The sequence below is a fragment of the Triticum dicoccoides genome, chromosome 2B, assembly GCF_002162155.2.
Source record: "Triticum dicoccoides isolate Atlit2015 ecotype Zavitan chromosome 2B, WEW_v2.0, whole genome shotgun sequence".
In the NCBI taxonomy this organism is placed as follows: Eukaryota; Viridiplantae; Streptophyta; class Magnoliopsida; order Poales; family Poaceae; genus Triticum; species Triticum dicoccoides.
The window spans coordinates 807,573,239-807,579,607 of NC_041383.1; the positions used below are offsets into that span (position 1 = coordinate 807,573,239).

The window sequence follows — 6,369 nt, forward strand, 5'->3', positions numbered from 1 at the left end:
CTCACTATTCATCCAATCGATCGGCTTCAGTTAGCAGCAGTAGCGAAGGAATCGCTCCATCGGGTTCAGTTAACAGCCATCGATCGATCGCTCAGGTTCAGTAATGCGTAGCCTGCAGTGCAATCGCTCGGGTTCAGTTAGAGTCCAACACCTTGCTCGGCTTCAGTTAGAGCCAACGCCTCGCACACACGCGTGTACGTACGAGAGAAACGCGCATCGCTCCGCCCCCGACCTCCCACCGTAACCGGCAACTCCCCGAAATTTTCCTCCCCCTCGCTTCTACCACGGTTTTTTCTGTCATGAACGGCCCAAAGAATGTCATGCAGCTGCATCTCCAGCCCGCCCAGGACGAAAAGCCCATTTTCTATCATGATTTTTTGTCATAGAAGTAGGAACCCACCACATCTATGATGATACCGGGTTTTGTCACAATTATCGTCATAGAAGTGTCATATGTATAACAGGAAAAAAATCGTTCGGCCCAAAATGTCACGGATGTGTCTTTTTTTTGTAGTGCATAGTTGTTTTTCTGAGCCACTCTCTCTTTAGCAAGTTCAGTGATCTTTTGTCTTCCTTGCCTTTCAGTCTAATGCATCTCCTCAGTTCCTCTTCTTCTTGAGATTCCAGGTGCCCTTTCCCAGCCTTCTTGATTTTTGTTTCAAAGGAGTCAGTCTCCTGACTAGTTGTATAGTCCACAGGCTCCATATAGCCCAGCCCTACAGCCTGCTCAATCAAGTCTAAGTCTGTCATTTCCTTCCCCTCTTCCTGTTTGTCTTCTGCTGGTGCTCCCCCCCCCCCAGTGTCTTCTTTTTCCTCTTCACTTTCAATGTTTTTTCCCCTGACTGTGACCCCCTCACCTCTTCACTTGCTTTCATATTGATTTGCAACAGTTCATGCTATCTTTTGATCTCCCTTTCCGGGGTTTTCCTTATGATATCCATTTCTTTTCTCTTCTTTTCCTCCAACATTAGCTGTGCAGTCTGTCTGGCTGCTAGCTCCTCTGCTTTCTGTAACCTGGCCCTTAAACTTTCTTCTTCACCCTAAACATCTCCAGCTAACCCTGTCTCTGCCTTCTCCTTGGTTATTTCATTCTTTTGATGCATATCTCCTGTTTTGAGCACCACTTGTTCATACTGTTTCAACCCCAAGCTCCCTAGACTGACATTTGACTTCCCAGATTCAGATTGCTTGCTCTTTTTCTGCATCTCATTCTCCCTCTGTATTTCGGAACTTTCCAAGTCAAGATAGTCAAATATTTTTCTTTTATTCCCTTCTTCAAATTTGTACCAACCATGTTCTGCGATGGAATCAAACTCAAAACTAATATCATAAAGCAGCAGGTCTTTAGTGGTTATCTCAGTGCCAGCAGGAATTTTGTGTAGATATCTCACTCCCACTTTCACCCTAATCTCTTCTATGGAATATATGTGTTCTATATCCACTTCAACCACTGGCCCCAGAGCTGAACCAATCTCACATGCACCCAAGTAATGTCTCAGAGTATCAGGCACCCCCCAAATCTTGATCCAAACTGAGTGAAGTTTCCCTTTTGCTTTATCATCTGGACTCCAGAAATCCACCTTCACCATGGCCCCTGTGCGAATCAGGATGAACTTGCCAAAGTTTTTTAGTTCCACCAACTTGGCCTTACTGGGAAATCTCATAAGAAAAGTTTTTGGGCTCTGAAATTTGGCTCTCCAAGTCCATCCCTAGTCAAACATTTTGTTGAAACCATAGGCCACAGTGGTGTCATTTAGCTGTCCCTCCTACACAGTAACCAAAGCCATGGGATTGATGTGTTCAGTAGCTACAATATCTTTGGTATTTTGTACCAGAAGGCATCCCAATCCCCTGGCCCCATATCCAACATACTTGGCAACTGGTTTGGTCTGTTTCAACACAGTGCATTCTTCAGTGTTGTGAGATGACCTCTGGCACACCACACAAAAGATCTTGTTTTTGCAGTCACTTTTTATGTGTCCTTGTTCTTTGCATTTAACACAGAAAAGCTCCTTGGAATTTCCTGTTTCCTTCTTTTTTGCTGTCTCTTTAGCTCCTTCCACTCTTGCACCTCCTTGGGTCTGCAGGATTTCCTGTTTTGGCATATTGGAGAGAAGAAACTGATATTGTTGTGCCATTTGCTCTTGTGGCATGAAACCAAACTGTCCAAGCCCCATCCCCACTGGCACAATCTGAGAGAAACCACTGTTCTCATCATTGGAAAAAACCCTGCCAACTGGATAGGTCCTCCTTGCATTCTCATCTGTTGTATATTTGTATTAGTAGCCACAGACCCACCTTCCTGTCTATTCTCACTTATCCCAGCCTGAGATCTCTCTTGTTGATTTCCACCCCTGTCCGGTGCAAACCTGCCAAACTTGTTGTCTCCATCTCTACCATTTCCTATGGAAGTCCCTTCCCCACCAGAACTACTATTGTTAGTCCCTGATCCCCCTCTGAAGCTCCCCTCTTTGTTTCTCCAACCGTATCCATCCAACTCTCTTTCATCCTACCTGTTAAATCCTCTCCCAAAGCTCTCAGATCTGCCATAGAAATTACCTCTTCCTCCTGGATTGGCCCCTCTTCCAGGCCTTGGCCTCCAATTCTCCTGCCTGCCTGCCATGGATCCTTCTTCTCCCCAGAGCAATTTCCTCTGCTCTGCGTCCTCCTCCTCCCCCCCTTTTCACCGCCGATATTTTACTAGGGTTTGGGAGGTGGAGGAAATCGGGTTCTGGGATGGAGGGTGGGATTCCCCCTATATATAGGCCCACTCCTCTCCCTCCTTTATCTGGGCCTTTTTTGCTCACCACACACCTGGGCCAGAATTCTTCGAAGCCCACCTGATCAACCTCCTTTTTTTCCTCACGATCCATCCATATCACTTGTATCTTTTCTGCTCCTGACTCTTGCCTTTTTTATTATTCTGACTTTCCTCCGCGACTTCTTCCAACATGAACTTTTCTGGAATTGTGTCCACCCTAATACCTTTATCTGCTGACATGTCTTTACAGAGATTCATATCTCCTTTATCAATTTTACTATCATCAATCTTAACTCCCCCACAGTCAGTATCAATATCTGATAAATACTCAGGAAATCTGGGCAGATCCCAGACTTTGGGTATCTTATCCTTGATTTTTATCAATGCCATGTCAATTTTTTCATTATGAAATCTCCCCCAATTGGGTGAATCAATGTGAATGAAGTTTTTTTTATGTTCATTTTGAATTATGTCTCTTTGTTTTTCATTGTTAGCTTCTTCATTTCTAATCAAAAGGCTCTGAACATAGGTGTTCATCCTCTTCTCCATCCTACGATTAGCTCGTCTAATTCGACGTTGTGTATCAATTTGCTCCTGACTACTCTCACAATCATGAGTATGCATCAAGTATTTGAGAACAGGAGTGTAGGTCGTACCTGTAGCTGCGAAATCCTCGTCAGAAACATCATCTGAGTCCTCATTAGCTAGCAACCAAAAGCGGCTGCCACCTAGCGAGGAATTCAGACTCTGTTTCCGGCGAGGCGTGCAGAGCGGCGAGGTTCCGGAGTCTCCGAAGTTGGGGGAGCTGTGGCGAGTCGGGCAGAGCGGCGCGGCGCCTCCACCATCACCTGCGGCGCCTGATCCACCGGATCCTCGCGAATCACGATCAGGGCCATGGCCGACCCTGGAGCAGGGAGAGCCAGGACCCCCTCGCGAGGGCGAAGCGCTGATTCCCTCATGGCGGGGGCGAGATCTGCAGTCGCGAAGATGGTGAAGGCCACCCACTTCCTCGCCACAGATCTCACCAGCGAATCCGCCTGATCCGCCACCCACAGAACCACCCGCAGCGGATGCTTGCGCCCGCCACGCACGAACAACGACTTCTCCTCCGCCTCTGTCAGATTCCCCAAAATCGCCTCCGCCTCTGCATACATCTCGCGCTTGCTCATGTACCAGGCTCCAATCTCTCTCAGGCGAATCCGCAGGCGCGCATCCCTGCCCGCGAACCTCTGCATCTTCTCCTCGTCGATCTCCACCATCTTCGCCGCGAACTCGAGCAAGCAGGGCAGTGGATGAGGCGTGCGGGAGAGGAAGAGTGGGATGAGGGGAAATCTGAGCGGATTCCTTCGAATTTAATCCCCCACCCGCCTTAATTGCTCTCCCACTGGCCGCATTACCTCCATCGCCGGCTCCCGAGACGCCATCCCCACCGGTGATTTCCTCCTCGATATGTGCAACGTGGCAGGGAAACGCGACCGTATCCCCCGGGGTCAGCACGATCCCTCCCCCCAAGCGTCTGTCAACCGTACACCCCCGCTCGTCGACGAGATGCACCGTCGTGGTGTGCGGGCGGAGTACCACCGCGCCCCGGTGGTACGTGGGAGACGTCACCGACTTTAAGTTGACGGCGGACCACGCCAACCACCGTAGCGTGTTGGGTTCGCCAACCGCGTCGCCAGCCCCGTCACGAAACATCTCCCACCAGCCAGTCTGTGCCGCTTACTGCAGCGAACTACCATTGGATGGGATTGGAGATGGGAGACTAATGAAAAAACAAGATAGTAGTACGTAGTACGTACTTGTAGGCGATGTCCTTGTTGGTGTAGAGCCTCCGGCCGCGGTTGGTGGACATAGTTTCGCGGCCGCAGCGGCGCACGTGCGGGAGGTACTCGTCGACGACGAGCTTCCGGTGGCACTGGTGGGTGAGCCGACAGCACTTCTGCCAATGGAGGTTGCCCTCGGGCACCGCCGACCACCACATGGTGACGCCCTGGAACTCGTCGGCCACCTCATCCGGCCCCTCCCGGAGGCTGATGACGAAGCCGCTGCCCTCGTCAGCGCTCTCGGCCAGGAGCTGGCGCGCCTCCCGCGTGCAGGCGGCGCTCAGGTACGCCTTGATCTCGTCGTAGGTGTCGACCGACTTGACCCTCTCCATGATGTAGTCCTCGCGCTTGCTGGTGATGTCGAGCGTGATGTAGGGGTCGAAGATCGGGAGGAGCCGGCGGAGTGAACGCCGGAGGATCAGCTCGAGGTAGGCCCTCAGCGCCGCGAGCGGCACGCACGCCGCGAGCACCGGCGTCAGGTAGAGCCACGCCGACGACCGGAGGTGGCGGAGCAACATTGGCAGCATCATGCCGAGCCACCCCGACGACGACGAGCCGGGGTGGCGGGGTACCGTTGGCACCATCCTACCCCTCGTCGGATCCATCTCGATACGCTTCTCGATCTTGACGAGCCGAGGTACGGACGTCTCTGCAAACGTAGATATATGATGAACACGGGCACGCGTGTACTTCCTCCGTTCGAAATTACTTGTTGTGAAAATGGATGTATCTAGAATTAAAATATGTCTAGATACATAACATATATTTCTGCGACAAATAATTCCAAACGGAGGGAGTACGTAGTAGATCACGCAGATGCTGGAGTTGGACACGGACACGGTGAGTTAGCCTAGTCGCCGCCTAACTAGTGCGGAACCAGGAACCCATCCAACATGATTTGTTCTCCATCTCTTCTCTTGGGGCTGTTTTTGGAACTCTTCCTCTTCCTTGGCTCTTTGCTTGAGTTCATCATGACCCGTGAGTGCACAAAGATCAGGACTCTTCTTTTACAAACCTATAAGACCACAACTCTCAGGCTGAAGAGTAATCAAGAGCATCAACGACGGAATAGACCGGCCAATATTTCGCCAAGCAGCAAGGGAAATTCTCTAAAACAACCGGCTGATTTTATTTTATTTTTGAACAAAACAGAGGCGCTCGGCGCCTAATATTCAATTAGCAACAGTTTACATGGGTAATGACATATCCCCTTTCTCTAACATCTGTAACAACCTGAATCAGGGGACAATGCCACTTTTGATGCTCAGCATTACAACAGTTTATTCTAAAACTCTGCTCATTAGACAAACTATGAGATATTGCTATATTAGCTGCAAAGTGAGCCTCACAGCTTTGAGTTCTACGAACATGGAAATGGAACACTTGGACCTTTTTGGTTGCAATGGTTCTATAGAACTCTGCAAGAGTACTTCTGATCTCCGAGTGTCCTGGTTGAAAGATAGGAGGTCTCTTGTTGCAGCTGCTCTAGCTAGAATAAGATTGTCTGTAAATATGGCTGCTTCTCGTATGTTCAATCTGTCCATGATAGTTGCTGCTAGATTTATTCCTTGAGCTTCTGCTTGGATTGCTGATTGTGCTGATGTAGCAACCGCTGAAATTGTGGCCTTTACTTTTTTGATCTCCCAGTTGTATCTGCATATAAATATCCAATTCATGTTCTATTACTCATTTTTTTCTCCTTCATCGCATTGATACTTCCAGGCTGCATCTGTAAAGATTTTAATTGTATTTGAAAGGTTAGCTGCATCAATAGTATTCCCTTGT

At 49.3% G+C, this 6,369-nt stretch overlaps 1 pseudogene; it reads right to left on the reverse strand.

Annotated features, from left to right (window-relative positions):
- Window positions 1-5,114, reverse strand: part of LOC119361513 — a 45,500-nt pseudogene extending 40,386 nt beyond the window's left edge.
- Window positions 5,115-6,369: the final 1,255 nt, after the last annotated feature.